Genomic DNA, 24,860 nt, shown 5'->3' with positions numbered 1-24,860 from the left:
GGGTTAGCCCCCGAGGTCACAGTAGGCATTTGGTCTTTTTGCCACTGGGGACATGTGGCCACTATCGCCTTAGCCTGGTCCTGCGTAAGATTGAATTGCCGAACCAGGCCAGGCGCATTCTGGTGGAACAGTTGGTGGCTGATCTTAGCCTGACCGAACATGTCTGGGAGAGGGCCCTGCGTCACAGCAGCCGCGGCCAAGGAATCGGCTCGACGGTTGCCCTCCGCTATGAACCCAGGCAGATCAGTATGCGACCTAACATGCATAACATAAAAGGGATGCTCGTGTTGGGAGACCAATTCCACGAGCTTATTAAGTAATTCAAACAATCTCTTGTTGGACACCTCTTGAAGAACTGCTTGTTCAGCCCGAGACACTTACACCCGCAACATACGCAGAATCTGTGACCAGATTAAAGGGTTCAGGGAATCTCTGAAATGCCCTGACGACTGCGTCCAACTCAGCAATCTGTGGAGAACCCTCCACAATAGCAACATCAGCCTCCCACTGCTGAGTCTGAGGATCCTTCCAAGTCATTACTGACTTGTGGGATGCTCCAGACGCGTCCGTGAAAACTGTCATGGCATCTAGTGGCTCCCTGCTTTGAACCTTTTTTAGAGATAATTTAAACTCCGAATTAAACAATTTGTGGGCCGGCCGATCTACTGCGATGCGCCCAGTGTAGCTATCAAGTGCAAACTGTAGATATTCATTAGTTTGCAGCAGTTCTTCAAAGGTCCTTAATTTAAGTTGGCCCGAATCCAATTTAATTGGGATGTGTATGCATGAAAAGTCGCACCCTGCCAACTCCCTGATCCTCGATCTTGCCTTGAGGATCAGTTCGGCTACCAACTCTTGTGGCTTTGTCATTCTTTTGGACCGATGATGACTGAGGAACACCTACTCTATTATCAAGAGGGGGTCACCCAGCCCTTGGTCCCTTATCTCAATGTCCCATTGGTGGATGATGCCATGGAGGTGTGGCAACTTTCCCAGTATTATGAACTTAAAGGGCAGGCCTGGGTGATACCGGTGGGCCTGCCTGGCTGAAATGGCCTTTTGGATTTTCTCCAAGGCTACCTGTGCCTCTGGGGTGAGAGCCCTAGGGGAACTAAGCCCCTCTCCCCCTTTCAACAAATTGAAAAGGGGGGCTAGGTCTTCGGTCGAAATGCCCAGCGTGGGTCTCACCCAATTTAAGGACCCACACAGTTGGTGAACATCCGCTAGGGTCTGGACTTTTGTCCTAATAGCCAATTTTTGTGGAACAATGGTCCGCTTGGTAATTTCAAGGCCCAGGTATTTCCAAGGTGGCATCCGCTGAATCTTATCCTGCTGGAGCTCGAACCCTGCAGCAACCAACGCATTGGTTGTCAGGTCAAGCGCATGGGCAAGCAGACTGTGGTCGGGCGCACACACGAGGATGTCGTCCATGTAATGATGAATGATGACAACATCCCCGAGGGCTGTACATATTGGAGACAGCAGCGAAGCGACATACCATTGGCAGATCACAGGGCTGTTCTTCATGCCCTGTGGTAGTACCCGCCAATGATAGCGCTTGGCTGGGGACTCACGGTTGATGGACGGAACCGTGAATGCAAAACGCGGGGCATCGTCAGGGTGAAGAGGAATTTGAAAAAAGCAATCCTTTATATCTATTACTGCCAGATCCCAATTTTGGGGGAGCATTGCTGGGGAGGGCATCCCTGGCTGCCCATATCTACAATTTTATCATTAATTTGGCGAAGGTCGGTCAGGAGCCGCCACCTATCCTTACTGGGCTTCTTGATGACAAAAACTGGAGAATTCCAGGGAGACACTGTCTCCACAATGTTGCCCTTAAGTAGCTGCTCCTGAACGAGCTCGTTGAGCGCCTTCAATTTTTGTTTATTAAGTGGCCACTGCAAGACCTGTACTGGTTCATCAGTCAGCCAATCCAGCTTCCAGGTCTGGCGCTCCTCAGTGGCCACTGCCCGAAAAACCTGAGGAGCCTTCGGAAGGTCAATTCTGGCTCCCCATTGGGCTAGTAGGTCTCTCCCCCAGAGAGGCTCGGTGTAATCTAATACGAACGGGCGTACAGAAGCCAATTGCCCGTCTGGCCCCGTAATTTGGACAACGCCCCTTGATTGTTTAGCCAATTGAAGCCCTCCAACACCCTGAATCGTGCCGGCAGCGTTTTGCAAGTCCCAGTGTGACGGCCACTCCTGAGAGGGAATGATCGTCACATCTGCCCCTGTGTCTAATAGACCCCTCACGATCTTCCGGTCCCCGCCCAACGAGAGCTGACAAGTCAGGCGGGGCCTCTCCCTCCCCACTACCTGCGCCCAGGCCACCGTCGGAGGCGATGTTTGCTCCGGAGTCTTCTTCCAATGATCTTTCCCTGGAACCGGAATGGCCTGGGCGATAACCTGTCCTTTGGGGAGAAAGAGAGGGGGTCGGACACAGTACAGCCCTACGGCGAAACGGTCCCGGTCGGTAGTTACCAAACCCGGGACGATGTAAATGTCTCGTGGCGTGTGCTTTGTATCTCCGACGACGGTCCACCTGCAACGTCCTAATTTCCTCCAGTGACCCGGATGTTGGAGGTCGACAGACACCAGCTGTAAATCACTATTAGGAAGATGTATGTCTCTAGTGAGCTGCAGACTGTAAGGGGAAGCAAAGGACATGATGTTAAGAGCAGGTGTGGGCTGAATACCACAGGTGTATGTCACATCAGGTGAAAGGTAAGACAAGTCCAGCATAGCGTACGGCGGCTCTCCTTTATCTCCCTCCTCCCCGCTGGATGTCACTTGTCCCGCCGCACTTCTATCGTCGCGCAGGGAGGGGCTGCATTCCTGGTCTAGTTTTTTTGATTCTTATTCTCCTCCCTTTCCCGCTTCCTGCGGTATTCAAGATAGTCCAGTCGCATCAGGCACTGAGGCATCCAGTGCCCGATTTTACCGCAAAGATGACAGGGGTGGGTGGCCGTTGATCTCCTGCTGGACCCAGGTATTGGGGGTCCAGCAACGGGGGCAACTTCCAGCTCTAAGAAGTCCGGCTCGGGGCATTCTGCAAAAGTTACTGATGACCTCTTAGGTCGCGATGTTAAGGCGACCTGGCCAACCACGGCCTCTATCATGGCCTCTACCTGGGGCCAGGGACTTTGAGGGAGTGCCTTGATTGCCCTTCGACACTCCGAGTTGGCATTGCTATATGCCATTCTCTGGAGCATCTTTTCCCTGTCCTCGTCCCCGGTCGCCTGCGCCTCCACGTATCAGTAGAGGCGCTCGATAAAGGCCATGTAAGGCTCTTGGGCCCCTTGCCGAAACACATCGTCCTCCCACTGGGAGGTTACCACGTGCAGCTTGTAAAAAGCCCGCTCGGCTGCCCTTGCGGTCTCCACAAGCTGCGACGGGAATAGAGCTTTTGCTTGGACTGCCCCCTCTGCCCATTGTCCCTCGCCCAACAGATGTTCCTGAGAAACTACCAGCCCATCCGCATCGTGAGATGTTGAAGGACTCCCTCAGAGAATTGGGAGAGCCTCCAAGATCTCCCTCCTCCATTCCGCCACCCAGACCCGGAACTCCATGGGCCTAGTAAGGCTGGAGAAGAGGGCCCTCAGGTCCGCAGGCACCAGATCTCCCCGCGCAAGGGCATTGCGGAGCATCCCCCGGAAGTACTCGGACTCCCGGGAGTAGTCCTTCTGCGCCTTGCACAGTTCCTTGATCTGGGCCTGTGCAAGTGGCACCCAGTGGGCCTGAGAGGTCCCCTCCCTGCTGAGGTGGTAGGTGACCGGAGCGGCTTCCAATAAAGGCGCCTGCTCCGGCTTCCGGTCATCCACACAAAGAGTGGGAGCCGGAAGGGGGAGCATGGGAACTGGAACTGGAGGAGGTTGAGGCGGGGTCTGGTAGTGAGGCGGGGTGAGGGAGTGGGCGCGGCACACCCACCTTCTCTGCCTCCTTGGTGGGGTTTGGAGGCGGAGCAGAATACAAAGGCGGAGTGGAGGAGGAGTCAACGAGGGGCGGAACTGGGGGAGGAACCTGGGGAGGAGCCGAAGGAGGAGCAGAGGGTGAAGAAATGGGTGGGACGGAGGGCGGATACGAAGGAGGGACAACCGAAAAAGGGGTAGGGTCAAGGGGAAGGAAGGGGTTGGCAACAGGGAGGAAAGGGTTAGGAGGAGAAGAAGGAGCCCCGGCGGGAACGGCCGCATGGCCACCGCCATCTTGGGCTCCAAGGGAGCCATTTTGAGAGTCTTCAACAAACCGCACAACCTTGGGATTTAGAACTGGGGACTTGGATACAGGGGCTGAGGGAGAGGGCAGAGAAGGAGCATGGCCAGGGCTCCTCGAAGGGGGAGGCTGAGCAGGTCGAGGGGGAGCAGGGGCAGGATGGACCCCCTGCCTCTGGTCGGCCCTTAAAATCCCCCTCGAGGGCTCCTGCCTACGGGATGCGGGTGAGGTTTTAGGGGCAAGGGCAACAGAACGAGGGGAACGAGGGGATAAACTAGAACCAGCAGGACCTTTCTTAAGCTCCCCAAACGCACGGAGTGCTGCATGCACCCTACGCGCCCAATAAGCCACGGTGGCCAACTTCGCCTCCCCAGAATTTATGGCCTCGTCTAATTTCGCTATAACAGCTGCCCAATATCGTGGCTGCTTTACAAGTTCCGGGGAGGTTTCGGGGAACTTAGAAAAGATCCATCTAACTAAACATTTCAACGCTTGCTTGGGGGGCTTTTGCCCATTCCCAAGCAATAAACCTTTCACAACATAGTAAACCTCCTTTTGGGATTTTCCCAAGCCTGCACCCATGGCACCTTTCTAGCACAGGAATTACTGCTACTAGAAAGGGGGGAAATCCTCTGATGGTTCAACCACTCGCCAAGTGAATAACGCAAACTAAAACAACGGATCGCCAACCACCGACCCCTGCACCCCCCCACCGCCCCAAAGTCAGAGCCGGCCGGAGGGAAAAAAAAGGAGACTAGGGGATGGGTCCGGGCCCCACGTCTGGGGAAGCCGGCACCCACAGGGAAAAGAAAACAAAAAAGGCACGGGGATGAGGAAGTACCTCAAGGAAAGAGGGCAGGGATTAGGTCCCCAAGGCAGGGCATGTACCCCTAGGGAGAGGTAAAAAGGCAAGGGGGGAAGCCCGGAGAGTCCCCAAGGCAGGGCCTGGACTTACCAACTCGGTGGCGACGAAAACCAAAACTGGGCGGTGGTTTCCGTCCCTGGAGTCCTCCTCTTGCGGTGCTGAGGGCTGGGACTCCAATCCCCGGGGAGCGCTACCCCTAAAACAGGGTCTGCTACTACCCGAGGTAGCGTAGCGTCCAATGGAAAACTGTAATTCCAATTCCGAGGGGTCCGGTCAGTGGTCAGCTGTCCAAGTGTCCACTTTCAGGCCCCACGTTGGGCGCCACACTGCGCTAGGGCGTTCGCGGCCCTAAGTCCGGCTAGCTGAAGGGGTGAGAATGGCCGACGCCCCTACGCATCGGAGGCCAGCCCCCCTTGGCGTCTTGGCCTCGGGCTGGGCTGGATCTCGGAATCGGACTATTTGCGCTTGAGAGGACGAATGAGGAGGCGACCACTTGCTAGGGGTAACAGGTCGGTTTATTGGAAGGTCCCACAGCAGAGGGCAACCAACAGATGGTAGAACCCCCGGCAAATGGCAACGAACAGGCGGAGCAATAAGGTTTTAAAGGGAGGGGGTGGAGAAGGGAGGGAAACCCGGCAAACCAATCTATGAATAGGTAGGGAGGCACACAACATAACTGGCATGAGGATATAGCCAATAAACGTAAAGCAGAGGAGGGGCCCCGGGACACCAGCCAACCACAACCCCCAGAGAGAAGAAGTTTCTCGAAGCTTGGGAGGAGTGGGGGATGATTGACTGGGCCCAGGGAGGAGAGAAGACTTACTTATAAGGCAAAGCCTGGGAGGGGAAATTACATAACATAAGAGATTGACAGTGGAGGGGGAAGGGGTATCCATGGTAACTTAACTGTCAGGGGCACAGTGGCGGGAAAACTGAGTAGGGAGGAACCATTTAACACAGAACAAAGGGGGAGCATACATAAATAAGGGAGAAAACTGGGGAATTTAAAAACACAACACAACACTGGTGGCCCTGGTGTTGCTGTAGGGCCTGAGTGCTCTCAGGGCCGGGCACAGCCCTGGGGGTGGCAGTGCCGGGGCTGCAGCAGGGACAGGCCATGGGCCCTGCTGGGGCAGCACTGACGCCTCAGCCCAGGGCCTGGGGGCTCCAGGCTCCTTGCCCAGGCACTCTCAAGAACATGGCCAGGCCAATGCTCAGCACAGAAAAGCCCCGTGAGCAGCCCCAGCCGGGCCGTGGGCAGGCTGGGGGCAAACAGCATGGCTGGGGCTCTGCAAGGGCCCTGGGGCAGAGGGGAAGGAGCAGGAGAGCAGGGGCTGATCCATCCCCAGTGTGCTGCACAGCCCAGGGCAGCGTCCCAGAGCGTCCTCATGGAGCTGCCAACAACATCCCCCCTCTGCAGCCCTGGCCTCTCCCCCAGCTCACACTGGTGCCCCATCCTTGCAGGCACAGACACGGCAGCACTGGCTCAGCAGCCCCTGTTTGCATTGCACAGAGCAGGTGGGAGCACCCCCATGATGTTGCTGTGGGGACATGAACCTGAGGGAGCACAAATGCCATCAGCCCCTGAGGCCAGCAAGGGCTGGGGGACACCAGGGAAACCACTCATCTTTGTCCTGGCCTCTGCAGTCAGCCAGAAAGTTTGTTCCCATCAGCTGGGAGTTTCCTGTCCCACTGCAGATGCTGTTGCTCAGAGCCAGGGCTGCCTGGCAGCCACCCCAAAAGTTGTCTGACCATTTCCTTGGCTTCACCTTTGATTTCTTTACTCTTCCCTGGCAAAAAATTTCTTCCTAGTGCCCATCCCTGTTCCCTGCCCTGCAAACAGCCCATCCCTGTTTGCCCTTTCCTCTCCGGCCTCACTCCCCATTGCAGTTCCTGACTTGGCACCATGGGAATGTCCCTTGGGCAGCAGGATCATCCTACAAGTGCTGCAGGAATTGTCTGCAGGCTCCTGCAGTGCCTGGTGCTGCTCCCTTGCCAGAGGCACCCCAGGCCAGGGGGGCACATCTGGGCTGCTGTGTCTGGCTCTGGGGCTCCCTGTTCTGGGCAGTGAGGAGGAGCTGCAGAGGCTCTGCAGGACTGACAGGATGGGCTTTGGGGCTGGCAGGAGAAGCTGAGGGACCTGGGCTGCTGGAGCTTCTGAAGAGGAGGCCCAGGGCTCCTCCTGCAACTGCTCCAAGGGTTCTTTCAGAGAATCCCAGAATCAGCAAGGTTGGAAAAGTCCTTGGAGATCATCAAGTCCAATCTGTGCCCTGACACCGCCTTGTCTCCCCTGAGCCTCCTCTTCTCCAGGATAAACAACCCCAGCTCCTTCAGCTGTTCCTAACAGGAGTTGTCCTCCAGACCCCTTCCCAGCCTTGTTGCCCTTCTCTGGACATGCTCCAGCCCCTCCATGTCCTTCCTAAATTGGTGGGCACAGAACTGGACACAGCACTCGATGTGCTGCCCAAGCAGTGCTGAGCACAGGGGAAGAATCTCTGCCCTGCTCCTGCTGGCCACACCATTCCTGATCCAGGCCAGGAGACATTGGCCTTCTTGGCCAGCTGGGCACACTGCTGGCTCATGTCCAGCCTGCTGTCCATCAGTCCCTGCAGGTCCCTTTCTGCCTGGCTGCTCTCCAGCCACTCTGTCCCCAGCCTGTAGTGCTACAGGGCTTGTTGTGGCCAAAGTGCAGGACCCAGCACTTGGATTTGTTAAACCTCACCTTGTTGAATTTGGGCCCTGGATCCAGCCTGTCCAGGGCCCTGTGCAGAGCCCTCCTACCCTCCAGGTGATCAACACTCCCAGCCAGCTTGGTGTCACCACAACTCTATGAGACCCCAGAGTGTCCCTATGGCCTCCATGATTCCATGAGGCCTCCCAGTGTCACAATGTCTCTTTGGTTCCATGGGACCCCTTGGTGCCACAAAGTCCTTTGGATCCTTGGGCCCTGCAGTGTCACAGTTGCCCTTTGTCCCCCAAGGCCCTGAAGTGTCATAATGGATCCTTGGTTCCAGGAGGTCTGGCAGTGCAGCAATGCTCTCCTTGGTTCCACCATGTCACAATGGCCTCTTGGTCCCAAGGGCCACCATGGTGTCAAACATGTTTCCTTCATTCCAGGAATCCCTGAGGAGCAGCACTGGCCCCTTGGTTCCATGGGGCCCTGCAGTGTCACAATGGCCCCATCATGACACCAGGTCCTGCTCTGTCACAATGCTCTGCATGGTTCCACAAGGCCCTGCAGGGTCACAGTGGCCTCTGTGGTTCCAGCAGGACCCAGACTGTCACCATGGACTCCTTGCTTCCATCCACAGTGTCTCAATGGGCCCTTGGCTCTGTGCTGCCATGTCGTACACAGTGTCACAATGGTCCTCTTAGTGCCACCAGGCCCCGCAGTGTCCCTATGGCCCCTGGCTTCCCCAGGCACCTGCAGCATCACAATCATCAGAGAATCAACCAGGCTGCAAAAGACTTTGGAGAGCATCAAGTCCAACCTGGGACCCAACACCACCTTGTCACCCAGACCATGGCACTCAGTGCCACATCCAGTCTTTCTTTAAACACTTCTAGGGACAGTGACTCAGCCACCTCCCTGAGCAGCCCATTCCAATGCCCAAACACCCTTTCTGTGAAGAATATTTCCTAATGTCCAGCTAAACTTCCCCTGGTGCAGCTTTTGGCTGTGTCCTCTTGTCCTGTCACTGTTTCATGGGAAAAATTCCTGACCCCCACCTGGCTGCACCCTCCTGTCAGGGAGTTGTAGAGAGTGATGAGGTCTCCCTTGAGCCTCCTCTTCTCCAGGATAAACAACCTCAGCTCCCTCAGCTGCTCCTCACAGGACTTGTGCTCCAGACACCTCACCAGCCTTGTTGCCCTTCTCTGAACACGCTCCAGCCCCTCCATGTCCTTCCTCAATTGGAGGGCCCAGAACTGCAAACAGCACTCGAGATGCTGCCCAACCAGTGCTGAGCACAGGGGAAGAATCCCTGCCCTGCTCCTGCTGGCCACACCATTCCTGATCCATAGGAGTGCCAGGGATTGGGTGAGGGAAATGATGGGAGGGGATGGGGAAAAAGTGTTCTTGATTGTCAGCCACGGAGGGCTTTGATTTTCATATCTGTTCAGACTGCATCAGAAGACGCTGGGGATCCATATCAATTGGGGATTGCTGATATCAATGTATAAACAGGAAAAGAAAACTGGATAAAACAATGTTCTCTGCATTGTTTCAATACAGTATATTCAATTTAAATGCACTTCTGAAATGTCTGATTAACCACAGAAGAATTGAAAATATAAATTATTTCCAGGGTTTTTCTAGTTTGAGCATTTTGAGTAAGAACTGAAAATTTAAATTATTCCCATGGGCTTTTCTTGTTTGTCTATTTTGAACAAATGTTTATGAGCCTTTTTCAGTGAATTTGTGAACTGAAGAGCTCAAGAAAGAAGAGGCCTCCGGAGTAGGAAAACTGATCACCAACCTCCTAGTGGATGAAGGTCCATCCCCATCAGAGCAACAATGAACAGAAATGGGCACAGCTTTGTGGCTGCCCAGCTTTGGCATGGGCCCTGGGCCTGGAGCAGGAGCAGCTCTTGAGGGCCCCAAGGCCGCGGCTCTTGTGCTGCCCTGGGCAGATGGGATGGCAGCAGGGGCTAAAGAGCTCTCAGCACCTCAGCCCGAGGGGAGCAGGGCAGCCAGGGAGCCTCCTTTGGCCTTGGCCAAGCACCTTCCCCCATGGCTGGGGCTGAGTCCTGTGGCAGCTGCAGCTGCTGCTGTGCCCTTGCCAGGGGCTGAGGCCATGGGGCCAGTGCCCAGAGCAGCCTGGCCTGAGCAGAGCTGCGGGGCCAGAGCCGGCTGGGCTGGGCTGGGGAGAGGCCCTTGGTGCTGCCCAGAGCTCAGGGCAGCTGGCAGAGCTTGCAGGGAGCTCTTGGAGCCTGGCCCAGAAACCATCAGTGTCCGTCTCAGCCTGGCTGAGCGTGCAGGGGCAGGACTTAGGCCAGGCCTTGTGGGGCAGGGCCAGCGCCTGTGCAAGGCATTGCAAAGAGGCAAGTGGCCCTGAGAGGAGGCTGCTCAGTGCCCTTGGTGGCATGGACAGAGCAGGGAGGGTGCCCAGGACATTTGTCAGCCCCAGTCTCTGTGCCCAGCCCTTGGCAGCCCTGGCTGCTGAGCCCAGCTTTGTCCTGAGCTGAGTTTGGCTGTGGCCCAGCTCTATCCTCCTGCAGGGCTCAGGGCCTGTTCCTGGCCATGGCCAGCCCTGGCTGCCTCTCTGCTGGCCCAGAGGCTGGCAGAGCCCGGGGCAGGGCTGTCTGTGCAGCCCCACAGGTGCCAGGGGCTCTGCAGGAGCTGGCAGAGGCTGCCCAGCAGGGAGGCCATGGGGCACAGAGCCCCAAGGCTGCCGTGGGCACCACGGCACAGGGGCCGTTCCCAGCCGCAATGCTCCTGGCCTGGGCTGGGCCTGCACAGGGGCTGGGCCACCATGGCAGGGCCAGCACAGGGCCACAAAGGGGCCACGCAGCCGCTGCCGGGGCTGACAGCAAGGCCAGGCACACACAAGCAATTGCTGAGCATGGCCTGCGCTGGCCAGGCCTGTCTGTGCCAAAGGCAGAGCTCAGCTGCCCCTGGGGGCTGCAGGAACAATCCAGAGCCCAAAGAGCCTCCATGGTGCTGGAGACCAAGGCTGCAGGAGGGAAATGCAGGGCTGCTGTGGGATGGGGAGGGCATTGAATTCCAGCACACACCTCAGCTCTCTGATGATCCCGGCACCATGCTGGGCCCTGTTTCAAACTGGAGCAGAGCAGATGTTGAGGGCACAGGAGTCCTGCAGGGCTGTCAGGGACCTGCAGCTTGCAAGGTGCTCTGCTCTCCCTCAGGTGCTTTCGGAGAGATGCAATCCTAGCTGGGCACCTCAGGGCACAAGTGGCACTGCCTGTTCATGGGCACACAACTGATGTCTGCCTGGAAAGGGGCACAGGTGTTAATACGTGTTTGTTTTTTTGTCTATAAGCAAATCTTAATTATATGGGTCTTTTGAGTACTTCTTAGAATTGGCAAAGTATTCCTGCCAAGAGAAGGAATTTCCTGGATTTCCTGGATTCTTCTACTGATGGCAGGAGAAGGAATACTGATCTTCCCCTCTACTCTTGTCACCAACATTCATTCTAATATGTCATGACCTGTTGCTGTGCCTGAGTGGGTGCTGCTGGTGATAGAGAGACGGTGACTCTTGTATCTTGATCAGAAGGCTTATTTATTAAGATATGATATATAATACATTATGACTATACTAAATAGAATATCGAGAGAGGTTTGCAGAGCTGCTAGCTAAGCTAAGAATAGATAGAAAAGAATCCCAAACAAAGTTGTGTCCAGGGACTCAGTCCCCTCACTTGCCCTGGTGATTGGCCCTTAATTATAAACATAGGAAATGAGCCAATCAAGGTGTCCCTGTTGCATTCCACAGCAGCTGATAATAATTGTTTACCTTCTCTTCGGAGGCCTCTGGCCACCCGAAGACACAGAAATCCGAAAGAAAGGATTTCTGTGGAGAAATGTCTGCGACATCTCACCTTTCTAAATTGTATAAAATAAAAGAAAAATGCTGATGTGGAATGAACAGGAAGTTTCTCACCTATAGAATATACAATAACTAACAAATCACTAAAACAATGCTATAATATAAGAAAAATGCAAAATACAATGTAAAGAGAATTTGAGTCCATGCAGATGAATTTCAGGAACAGTCCAAGAGCCGAAGTTGTTTCCCTTGGAATATCTGAGAGTCCTTTTGGTCCTGAAACAGACTTCTGCAAAAGAGTTCCATCAATAGTTATCAAAAACCATTGACAGTCTTAATACAATTTGAAACAATTTGAAACAACTTGAACAATTTTGGAATGTCCTTTCTGGCCCTTCAATGCTTCAGCGCTTCAGAGCTGCTGCCCAGTATTTTCAATCTTTTTAATTTAATTTTTAATTTTTTTTTTTTTTTTTTTTTTTTTTTTTAACTGAAAAACAAAAGAGCAGCAGCCAGGGGCAGAGCAGTGCCAGAGAAGGAAAGGCCCTGGGGGCCCTGGCCCATGCTGGACCAGGAACCCCAAAACTGGCTCACACAGGTGGACCCGGACCGGTAGGACAAACCAGAATTCCCAAAATCATCAAGAGGCCAAATGATGGCCCTGGCCCAGGAACCTCCTGAGCCCAACGGCCCAGGCCAAACTCGTAAGGAAGGCTCTGCATTCCCGCAGGCCTGAACCCTGCTGCCAGCACAATGGCAGCACGGGTAGTGAGACGCTTCCTTTGCCCTAAACCACTGAGGCATGCCAGCAGCAGGGAAATAGAAGCCTTCCCCAGCAATCCCATCTGGGGTCTGGAGACGTTTGCTCCCCACAGCAAACCAGCTATGGTCTCCTCCAATTGTGCCCTCTCCCTCGGCAATGCATCGGGTTTGTCTCTCATCTGCCCCATGGCTTCATCCCCATCCCCTCCGGGCTGGGGATCAGAGGCAGAACTCTCTGGATGCACCTGCCCCCCCATGCCACTAGGGCACAAGAGAGGCGGCGGCCTCCATGAGACAATCCCCGAAAAACCACCCCCCAAACCGCCGAGAATGCTGATGTTAAAAACAGGCAGCTGGACTGCCACAACAGTGAGTTGGCGGGCAGCCCCCGCTCCACGGAAGGAGAGACTCCCCGCCGGGGCGACTGCTGGGACGTCCGGTGGAAGCAGCGGGGAGGGAGCCGGAACTGGGGAGGGAACCGTGGGATCCGCCGCGGGCTGCTCCGAGGGTCCCGCGGGCTCAACGCCGTTTTCAGCCCCATCCTGAACAGGAACCGTCTCGGCTGGAGCAGGCGGGGACGCTCGGGAACACGCTGTTGCTGCGTCCCTTGGCTCTGAGAGCGGCGGCGGGCACGGCACGGGCATCAGCGGAGCCTGGAGAAGCGGCGGAGCGTCGCCGTTGCTTAGCAACAGGTCAATCGCCGAAGGTGTTGTCTCTTCCGCCTTCTCCGACACAGGCGCTGGCAGGGGCGGGGATGCCGGTGAAACCGCGGGCGGGATCTCCTGGAGTGACGGCTCTGGCAGGGCCTTGGAGGAAGCCTCAGAGACCGGTGCCGCCCCCATGTCTGAAGGCGGAGTCTGAGAGGCCGGCGCTGGCTTGAGCGGCCACTCCCATCCCCCCGGAGAGAGAGAAGGGGGGGAAGGAGACGACTCCATCTGAGCATGCTCCGGAGCAAGAGTAAAAAAAACTTCTTCGCGCCGCGAAGTTTCAGCCCCCCCCGCCGCGAAGCAGCGGGGGGGGGGGAAAAACCCAAAGCCATCACCCCCGGGTCTTCTGCCAAGGGTGGTGGAAACGGAGCTTGGCCATAACAGTTAGAGATCCATTGAAAACAAGCTGCTCTGCGTTTCAGAACTGGGAAAAGCTTTATAAATGCTGGGTAGATGGAAGACAACACGCGTCCCTTACTGAAGACGCGCTGGATAATCGAGTCCATGCACTCCCAGACAAAGCATCTAAAGCATATAAGACATCAGCAAAGAACCCAAAAAGCTTTGCCCATCGAAAGAATTCATAGATATCTGTTTCTGATAAAAAGAAACCGTCTTCCCTGCACCAATATTTCCAGAGGGCTATCAATTTCTCCTCTGAAGGGGAGAATTGAATCTCTTCTGGCAAGGCATGGGTCTGCCATACGAACAGCCACAAGCTACGAAGGGCTGGTTCATCAGGGATAGAAAAGTGAACAGTACCTTTTGAAAGAGTCCAGCTTTCTCTGGCCAGCTCTGCAGGTGTGCTGTTCTTGTCTACCATGTTTCCTGATGATTTTCCAGAAGAAAGTTCTGTTGTGGTCAGCCTTGGCTGTGAACTCTGTCCATATCAGGATCTTCAGTTCTTCAGCTCCTGGCTTGAATCCACTTCTGTGGTCACTTGAAAGCAACCATCAAATGCTACAAATACAGGATTTTTACCCAGTGCAGCAATTTTTGCTCCTCTGGTCTTATTAGATTAATTTTTGCTCTTACACGAGGGGTCACCAGATATTACAGCGACCTGAGTGGGCGCTGTTGGTGATAGAGAGACGGTGAATCTTGTATCTTGATCAGAAGGCTTATTTATTAAGATATGATATATAATACATTATGACTATACTAAATAGAACATAGAGAGAGGTTTGCAGAGCTGCTAGCTAAGCTAAGAATAGATAGAAAAGAATCCCAAACAAAGTTGTGTCCAGGGACTCAGTCCCCTCACTTGCCCTGGTGATTGGCCCTTAATTATAAACATAGGAAATGAACCAATCAAGGTGTCCCTGTTGCATTCCACAGCAGCTGATAATAATTGTTTACCTTCTCTTCGGAGGCCTCTGCCTTCCAGAAGACACAGAAATCTGAAAGAAAGGATTTCTGTGGAAAAATGTCTGCGACATTGTTTCTTTCATTTTCATTTCGGTTCTGGAAAGCTGTTTCAGTTTTCCAGGAATCTTCTCCTGTCTGCTCTTCCCAAGAACCTCTCATGGAGAACAAGGTCAAGCTTCTGTCACAAGATTTTCCATCAGGAAATTATGCCACTGGTGCAATTTTTATTGTGACTGTTTGTGCTGGTTTAGGGCAAATTTTGGGAAGAAATCTCCTAAAGGGGTCCGTCTAGGAAGCAAGTTCAAGTGGCCCCTCCTACTATTACTTCAGGAAAAGACTTGAGAAAAGTGGAAAAAAACCAGTTTATTTAACAAGTAAAGTATTCACAAGCACGAAAAATGAATAATATTAAATAAAACCTCTGACAGTGCTGAAGAGTTGGCAAATTCAGAAAGTCCTTTTTGTGGGCTTGTAGTTGACTCACTTCATCTCTTCTAACTCCCTCTGCCGCTGGAATGCAGTGTCCCAGAGCCCGGGGGGGCCACAGGTGTGAGCTGCCAGCAGGGCAGTGTTTGTCTGGGTTTTCAGTCCCAGAGCAGGTTTAAACAGTTCCAAGAAAAAGGAAAGTCACAGTCCAAAGAAACTTCTCTGCCTAAGCTAGGTAAAACCAAATTGCTAGACCTAGGCTGTTAAGGCACCGGGAAATTTCCAAATCTGGGCACTGGCGGTCCCAGCAAACACTAGATCTGGATGGTGCTAGAGTCAGAACCTGCAGATTTCCAAACTTTGGCTTTCTGTGCCAGTAAATCACTGGACTTGGGCTGTACAGGCATCAGGAAATTTCCAAATCTGGGTACTGGGGCAGCAAACACAAGATGTGGGAGGTGCCAGACCCAGTAGCAGGAAGTTGCCAGGTTTTGGATTTCTGTGCCAGCACATTGCTGCACTTGGGCTGTGCCAGAATAGGGAAATTTCTGGATCAAGGCACTGGCAGTGTCAGCAAACCCCACATTTCAGGAAGGATTGGATCTGGACCCTTCCCTTCCCTTCCCTTCCCTTCCCTTCCCTTCCCTTCCCTTCCCTTCCCTTCCCTTCCCTTCCCTTCCCTTCCCTTCCCTTCCCTTCCCTTCCCTTCCCTTCCCTTCCCTTCCCTTCCCTTCCCTTCCCTTCCCTTCCCTTCCCTTCCCTTCCCTTCCCTTCCCTTCCCTCCCTCAACAAGGTGCCAGACGGGCTGGACAGCAGCCAGGCAGAAAGGGACCTGCAGGGACTGATGGACAGCAGGCTGGACATGAGCCAGCAGTGTGCCCAGGTGGCCAAGCCGGCCAGTGGCTCCTGGCCTGGATTAGGAATGGTGTGGCCAGCAGGACCAGGGCAGGGATTGTTCACCTGTGATCGGAACTGCTTGGGCAGCACCTCAAGTGCTGTTTGCAGTTCTGGGGCCCCCAATTTAGGACATGGAGGAGCTGGAGCGTGTCCAGAGAAGGGCAACAAGGCTGGGGATGGGTCTGGAGCACAAGTCCTGTGAGGAGTGGCTGAGGGAGCTGAGGTTGTTTATCCTGGAGAAGAGGAGGTTCAGGGGAGACAAGGCAGTGTCAGGGCACAGGTTGGACTTGATGATCTCCATGGCCTGTTCCACCCTTGCTGATTCTGGGATTCTTTGAAAGAACCCTTGGAGCAGTCGCAGGAGGAGCCCTGGGCCTCCTCTTCAGAAGCTCCAGCAGCCCAGGTTCTCCTGCCAGCCCCAAAGCCCATCCTGTCAGTCCTGCAGAGCCTCTGCAGCTCCTCCTCACTGCCCAGAACAGGGAGCCCCAGAGCCAGACACAGCAGCCCAGATGTGCCCCCCTGGCCTGGGGTGCCTCTGGCAAGGGAGCAGCACGAGGCACTGCAGGAGCCTGCAGACAATTCCGGCAGTACTTGCAGGATGATCCTGCTGCCCAAGGGACGTTCCCATGGTGCCGAGTCAGGAACTGCAATGGGGAGTGGGGCCAGAGAGGAAAGGGCAAACAGGGATGGGCTGTTTGCAGGGGAGGGAACAGGGGTGGGCAATAAGGAAGACATTTGTATCAGGACGAGTAAATAAAGCAAAGGTGAAGCCAAGGAAATGCTCAGGACATTTTTGGGGTGGCTGCCAGGCATCCCTGACTCGGAGCAACAGCACCTGCAGTGGGATAGGAAACTCCCAGCTGATGGGAACAAACTTTCTGGCTGACTGCAGAGACCAGGACAAAGCTGAGTGGTTTCCCTGGTGTCCCCCAGTCCTTGCTGGCCCCAGGGGCTGATGGCATTTGTGCTCCCTCAGGTTCATGTCCCCACACCAACAGCTCCCGCCTGCTCTGTGCAATGCAAACAGGGGCTGCTGAGCCAGTGCTGCCATATATCTGTGCCTGCAAGGATGGGGCACCTGTGTGAACTGGGGGAGAGGCCAGGGCTGCAGAGGGGGGATGTTGTTGGCAGCTCCATGAGGACGCTCTGGGACGCTGCCCTGGGCTGTGCAGCACACTGGGGATGGATCAGCCCCTGCTCTGCTGCTCCTTCCCATCTCCCCCAGGGCCCTTGCAGAGCCCCAGCCATGCTGTTTGTCCCCAGCCTGCCCACGGCCAGCCTGGGGCTGCTCACGGGGGTTTTCTGTGTTGACCATTGGCCTGGGTGTGCTCTTGGGAGAGCCTGGGCAAGGAGCCTGGAGCCCCCAGGGCCTGGCCTGAGGCGTCAGCACTGCCCCAGCAGTGCCCATGGCCTGTCCCTGCTGCAGCCCCAGCACTGCCACCCCCAGGGCTGTGCCCAGCCCCGAGAGCACTCAGGCCCTACAGCAACACCAGGGCCACCAGGGCAGCCAAGGGAATCTAGATAGCCCTGGCAGCTTTTGTCTGGGAGGTACCATTGGAAAACCATATAAAGAATTTTGGAGGCGGATTCTCAATTTTGGCCATGGATGGCTGGACTTGAAAGTGTTTTTTTCAATGGGAAGAAAAGAACGGGCTCCCAGTGTTTTGAAGGCACATGAGGGGTGGCCCCCAAGAGGCCAAGGGCAGCCAGAGCTGTCTGTCCTGGCAGGTTTCATATGGGAATAATCCTCGGATATAATCAGATTTGGGGGAGGAATCCCAATTTCAGCCTTGAACCCCTGGAGGAGAAGGACAGTTCTTTCCCACAGGAAGGAATGCACAGAACTCCAGGGTTTCAGGGGATGATAAGAAGCAACTCTAAACATGCCAAGGCCAGCGGGACTAGTCAAGCAGCCCCCAGGAGGCCCAGCCACCCAGACCTGTTCCATGTTCCTGGATCCTTGGGGCCCTGCAGCATCAAAATTGCCCCTTGGTTCCATGAGGCCCTGTAGGATCACCACAGATCTTTGTTTCCATGAGGCCCAGTGATATAACAATGGTCTCCTTGGCTCTGCAGTGGCACAATGGCCCCTTGCTTTCCATGAGGCCTTGCAGTGTCCAAATGGTTTCCTTCTTGCCATGGGACTGCACAATGCCACAATGGCCCCTTGCTTCCATGAGGTCACAGAGTCTCCAAATGGCCCCTTGGTTCTATTGGGTTCCCCAGGATCACAGTGGCCCCTTGGTTCCACCAGGCCTGGATGTGTTACACCGGCCCCTTGCTTCCATGGGGACCCACAGTGTCCCAATGGCCCCCTGCTCCCATGAGGCCCTGGGATGTCACAATGGTCTCATCGCTTCCACGAGGCCCTGCTGTTCCACAATGGCCCTTGAAGTGTCACAATAGTCCCAGTGGATTCCCCCGCTGGTTCACAATGGCCTCCTTTGTTGTGCAGTGTAACAATGGTATCCTTGGTTCCACCGTCAGAATGGCCCCATGTTCTCATGGAGCCCCCACAGCCCCTTATGGAGCTCCACAGCCCTTTATGGAGCCCCACAGTGTCACTTTAATCCCCTTGAGTCCATGAGGCCCTGCTGTGCTACAAGGACCCCTTGGTTATACAAGGCCCTGCAGTGTCACAATGGCCCCTTGGTTCCAGTGGTCCTGAAGTGTCCTAATGGTCTCCATGGTTCAATGAGGCCCCACAATGTCACAATGGACTTTTGGTTCCATGAGCTTTCGTACTGCCAACAACAGTCTCCTTGGTTCCACAGTGTCACAATGGACCCTTTGCTCCATGAGGTTCATTGGTGTAACATGGACGCCTTGATTCCATGAGGTTGTGTAGTGTCACAATGATCTCCTTGGTTCTGGGGCCCTGCTGTGGCTGCTGTGTAACAATGGACCTGTGGTACTATGAGGTTCCATAGTGTCACCATGGTCCCTTTGGTTCCACAAGGCCTTGCTATGCCACAATGGCCCCTTGGTTCCATGAGGTTCTGTACTGTCAACAATGATCTCCTTGGTTCCGCAGTGTCACAATGGACCCTTGGTTTCATGAGGAGCCTGGCCTCCCACAGCCCCTCACAGCTCCCCATGGCCCCTCATGGCCCCTCACAGTCCGTCATGGCTCCCTCACAGCTCCCCATGGCCCCTCACAGCCCCTCATGGCTCACTCACAGTTCCCCATGGCCCCTCACAGACTCTTACAGACCCTCTCAGCTCCTTGCAGCCCCTCATGGCCCCTCACAGCCCCTTATGACTCCCTCACAGTTCCCCATGGTCCCTCACAGCTCCCCATGGCCCCTCATGGCCCCTCACAGCGTCCCACAGCTCATGGCCCCTCACAGTTCCCCAAGACCCCTCATAGCCCCTCACTGTGGATGCTCTGGAAGAGAGAGAGAGAAACAGCAAGTGTTTCTCACAGCAGCATGTGAGAATTTTTAGGGTGTTGTAGGGATGTGATAACTTGTTAAGTATAAACAATCTGCAGGTGGTATTCTTCTACTTTGTCTTTCTGTTCTTCTCAAGGACAGTGTAATGTATTTTTGTTAACCAGCCAATCAAATAGAATAAATCATCTCACGCTATAAAAACCACAAGGTTCTCTTGAATAAAACCTTTTTTCACTCTCTCTACAAACTGCCTCCCGCCTGTTCCTGTGTCATTCTCGACTCAAGAGTGACACCTCACAGCCCCTCATGGCCCCTCACAACCCCTCACAGTTCCCCATGGCCCCTCACAGCCCCTCACAGCCCCTCACAGTTCCTCACAGCCCCTCACGGCCCCTCATGGCCCCTCACAGCCCCAGACGCGGGGCGCCTCCCAGAGAAGGAGGGGTCGGGCCCTGCTTGTTCTCCTTTAATTTCAGTCCCTTCATTACAGCGACAAGTAAAGAAAGGCTGAAATGCAGCCTTTCCCCAGCGTTTCCCTCGGGGTTAACTGCGGGCTGAAGCTCTGCGCTGGCCCCGGCCCCAGCGCCACCATCCCTGCAGCCGCCAGGCCTTTGCTGTCCCCCCGTGTCCGTTCCCTGTCCCCGAGTCCCGCCCGGCTCTGGCAGCAGCAGCAGCCGCAGCACAGGGGGCGCCGGCCCGGCCCAGCTGGGGCTCCCGGCCAGGAGCAGCAGCAGCGCCGGCCCCTTCCCGCCTGCTCCTGCCTCGGCTCCCAAGGGCTTTTTCCAGCTCAATTCTGGAGCAGAGCAGACAGCACCCACACACAGCCCTGACTGCTCAGGGCCCACCTGTGCTGCCCCGAGCCAGACCTCAGAGGAAGAAAGGATCGGATTCCAGAGCTGTTTACAGCACTGTTTTACTCACCCTGAGGTGGCAGCAGGAGGCTGCTGGTGCCTTTGCCTTGGGAATTGGGGATCATGGCTGCTCTTGGCCCTCTTCTGCTTGCCACCTGAATTTTATCCATGAAACTGCAAGTGCCGCTTTCAGTTGGTACTACCCACGGTGCTTTCATGACAGTGAAGTCAGTATTTTTGTCGCAGGCATAAAGATCAACAGATACTGGAATGCTCACCAACCTCAAGCTCTAAGGTGAGGGGAATTAAAGCCTCACAGGCCACATTTGCAGTGCTCATACACAGCCCTGTTGCTGGCACTGATGAAACAGAATAAGCTGACAGAGGCCATCACAAAAATTGCCTCTGCAGTGTAGAATTAAACTAAAAAATCCACCAGGAGAAACAGAAACCAGAACTTCTCGACTCGCTTCGTGGCTCCTTCCCAGCAGCAGGAAACAGATGCCCAGAGGTGTTTTGCAGTGCTGCTGCCCCCAGTTTACAGCCAGGCTTGTATTCCCTAACAATTCCTGGTACCACCTCCTGTTTTCTTAGCCTGGAACAGTAACAATGAAAACCTCACCAATGGCACAACTCCCCAGTCCACCAGCAAAAGAAAGGACAAGTTGTCAAGTTCTCCAAACCTTTGTCCTGCTTTGCTGCAAGAGTCCTGCTGCAGGCACAGTGTGGAAAGCCAAGAGAAGCCGCAGGTGGTGGCACATCTTGTGACAGGAGCTCGACCTCATTCTCCAGGAAATGTTTTTGAAAAGAGCAGACAGGATTACAGAGAAGATTCCTGGGAAACTGAATCAGCTTTCTAGAAGTGAAATGAAAATGGAAAGAAATAATGTGAAATGTTTTCCTCAATTTATTTCTGTGCTCCCCTTTTCCATCTTACACTACTTCTCCATGCCATTAATTCCAAATGCATCTCACCTCTAAGATCAATGACTTAGCAAGTTTTAGACACTCTAAAATACCATGAGCTGCACAGTTTGCATTCCCCTGTTTTTGTTGGAAAGCAACGCTGGAGACACAAGTGCAGCGTTTGGAAGCCTGCAGGCAAGGAATGTGCCCCAGCAGTGTGTGACCCTCAGCAGGGACAGTGCTCAGCAATCCTGCAGGCAGGGAATGTGCCCCGGCAGTGTGTGACCCTCAGCAGGGACAATGCTCAGCAATCCTGCAGGCAGGGAATGTGCCCCGGCAGTGTGTGACCCTCAGCAGCGACAATGCTCAGCAGTGCTGCAGGCAGGGAATGTGCCCCGGCAGTGTGTGACCCTCAGCAGCGACAATGCTCAGCAGCGTTGCTGTGCTCGGTCTCCATGGAACCATGCCAGGAGCAGCTGCTGAGCTCAGAAGCCATCGCAGCCCCCGCCCTGCTCCAGAGCCCCTTGGCAGGGTGGGCTCCTGCCCTGGCTCTGTGTGCCAGGAGCCGGCAGCGCTGGGTGCAGGGAGCCCAGGGAGGGCACAGAAACGCTGGGTGAGAAATGCTGGGGCACAGCGAGATGGGCGAGTGCAGCCAGCCAGGGCAGAGGAGCAGCACGCACAGGGGGCACAGCCTGCAGGACAGATGGCCAAGGGGAAAAAACAACAAACTGCTCAGGAGAGTGGAGAACAAACTTTTAGTTGCAAACTTCAGAGAATGAGGTACTTGGGAAATCTTAAACAGCATTGAATTACAGTAAAGCACCTCATATAGCAGTGACTTAGCAAACTCTAACCTGTCCAACTTCAAGTTATGCAGATTTTGAGAAGAGGAAGTCAGGAGAAGAGAGAGAGGGAGAGAGAGATCCACAGTCAGTCTTGGATCTCAGCTGCTGTGAGCTCTGCAGCCGTGGGACGTGCCAGTGTCACACCCGTGTCACAGCCTGACCTGCTCTGGTCCCTCTCTCAGGTGGGGTTTTCGGGGTGCCAGGGGCTTGGCAGCCACTTTGGGGCTGCACCAGAGGCTGCAGTGGCTGGGGTGGGGCAGTGACCACCCCACCTATGCAGAATTCTCCCTGCCCCCAAACACACACTGGAGATGTCTGGGGCCGTTCATCGTTTCTCTGCTCTCCAGCACCGAGGCAACAGACTCTGGATACAGCTCTGAGATCATGCCCAAGGCAACCACCCCTGGCAATGGGGCTCCATGGAGCTGCTCTCAGGAACGCCCCCAAGAGCTGGGGAGTGCCCCAAAACTGCCTCAGAAATGTGAGATACCTCAAAATCTCTTCAGGAATGTAGATTATTAAAAAATTCACTCAGTAATGGGCTCCCCCTCCCTTCATCATCCCCAAACTTTGGCTGTCTCATTCCAGACCCCAACCCACCTCCCCATTCCCAACCGCAACACATCCCACCCCTCCTGGACATCATGGCCACCTTCCCAAGCCATATTTCCCCCATTTTCCACCTCCCAAACTCCATCCCACCCATCCTGCCCTGCCTAATTCCCATCTCAACCCTCCTGATTTGAAGCTCACTTTGCTCAATCCCCTTCCAACCCCATTCCACACCAAAGAGCTGTGGAATTGAGGAATTTTGGGGTGGGATTGAGTAGTTTTCAGTGGCATTAATATGACAGACTGAATCCTCTTGTCTCTTTCAGTGCCAAGAAAGGGAAACAAGTACACCAAATACCCCCAAAACACCCAAATTCTCCCAGTTATCTCCCTGAATCCCAGATTCCTCTGAAACACAAGTAAAAAGTGAGGCTTTAGACGCCCTTGATGAATTTATTGATTTTTACCCCAATTTTCTCTGTTTTAAAGGGATGAAGATGAATCCAAAAATTAAGACCAAAGCAAAAGAATAACCAGCCCAGTGTCTTCCCAACATGGATCACAGGGAATGTGGATGGCCTTGGCTCTGACCAGCGTGGGTGCTCCCATGGGGGATGAAGCTGGAGCAGTGCATGAAGCTCCTCCTGCAGCTTGGGCGCTCACAGGGCTGCCCTTACCGATGACTCTTTTGGTGTCAGGTAAAGAACAAGCGCTGTGAGAAGCTCTTCCCACACTGGGGACACTCGTAGGACCTCTCCCCGATGTGGACGCGCCGGTGCCTGATGAGGGTCAAGTTGTGCTTGAAGCCCTTCCCACAGTCAGGACAGCAGAAGGGCCTCTCCTCTGTGTGAATGCGCTGGTGCAGGAGGAGATCGGAGCTGGTGTGAAACCTCTTTGGACACTGGGGACACTCATAAGGCCTCTCCCCAGTGTGGATGCGTTGGTGGGTGACGAGGGCAGAGCTGCAGCTGAAGCCCTTCCCACATTCCCCACACTTGTAGGGCCATTCCCCAGTGTGGATCATCTGGTGGCGGATCAGGTCGGAGCTCCGTCTGAAGCTCTTCCCATGCTCCAAGCTGTTGCAGAATGGCTCTCAAGTTCAAACTTCCTTTAGGTCCCTGTTCGGGCAGCCATTTGTTGCAGAATGAGGCCTTTGTCGGGGATGAGCCATTTGTCGGTGAGGGGAGACTCGGACACTCAATATGAGTGATAAGCAAGTTCCGTTTATTGAAGAGAGCATCAGACACTTATACAGCAAATAATAAGTGTTATGAATATTCTGTAAGCCAAGCAATCTATTGGTTAAACTATACCATCAACTCTTCCTCATTCTTTTGTGCCTACATTCTCTATTTCCCACGTCTCTCTGTCCACTTGTTATAATACCCAGCTAGGCCCAAGGACACGCTATCTTGCAGGTGCAAAACTCAAACTAGCTGTGTTTGGTACTTTCCCAGCTCCTGGTCGACTAACCAGCAAATGTCTACGTGACTTCTGTCATGTAGCCATTTCTCCACACTTACCAGTGAGCATTTTCAGTTCTGCCACCCATGTTTAGAGCAAGTTTTCTGTGACTCACTGCACCAGGTCAGTCCAAAGAAGAGCATTAGGAAGTATCCAGCTGTATTTTCTCTTCTTCCTTCTGTACATGCTGCTTTTTTGAGCACTCTGGCTTTCTGAGGTCCCTCACATGTCTTGATCTTTTTCTGGATAACCAGAGGGATATCGGGATTAAATCCTGTCTCAGCTCTGAGGTCTGGCTTTTGAAGAGCCCCAGTCATCCTCTCCTACTCATCTCATCCTGGTCTTGGTGGAAATATTATGCCTTCATGGGATTGTTATTCAGCTTTGGGGCATTCTGGCACTGCTGTTCAGTGAAAGATTTTGAGACTTTGAAAGGTTTCCTGGCAATGAAAATCCTCAATCCTAATGCTTGATGGGGTGTGCAGTTGCCTGAGTTGTGAAGCCTCCTGAAAAACATTGTTTGTTCTTTTCTCTTTGACTTTTCCTTGACTGTTTTCATCAACAGATTAGGAGGTTTGGGGATATCTTTTCAAAGGAAATTTCAATTAATCTCCTGTCTGGCATTTCAAAGGGGAACAGTGGTTTGGTTTTTTTTAACCAGCACCTGCTTACCATCCAATTAGCTAACTGCCTTTAATTAACCATAATACATTCCAGGACAGCAAAATAACAAGGGAACAAAATCAAGTGGTGACAACTCTGTGACTGAACCTGGACTTCCCCTCTCCCAGGTGCAGGATTCTGGGTAACCCTTTGCTGGCCACTTTGAGCTCTGCCATGCAGTGCCTTGGGTTTCTGGGGAGGGAAAAGCATCCAGTCCCTCACCTCCAGGTTCACATCTGCAAATCCAGAGGCCAGTGGATATTTCTGTCCATGGGATTTGCACACTGGATGCCCCATAGGATTCTGGTTGTGAGCTTTCCTCAAAAACATGGTGAGATGAGGTGTGCAGGACTCATTTCTTCAGAAGGGCAGGAGAAACCTCTGAAGGCCTCCCCTAAAGGGCCTCCTTACCCAGCAGTCTGACACAGATTTGCTT

Source organism: Melospiza melodia, unplaced genomic scaffold (genome assembly GCF_035770615.1).
Source record: "Melospiza melodia melodia isolate bMelMel2 unplaced genomic scaffold, bMelMel2.pri scaffold_32, whole genome shotgun sequence".
In the NCBI taxonomy this organism is placed as follows: domain Eukaryota; kingdom Metazoa; phylum Chordata; class Aves; order Passeriformes; family Passerellidae; genus Melospiza; species Melospiza melodia.
Note: the sequence above shows the minus strand (reverse complement) of the source record.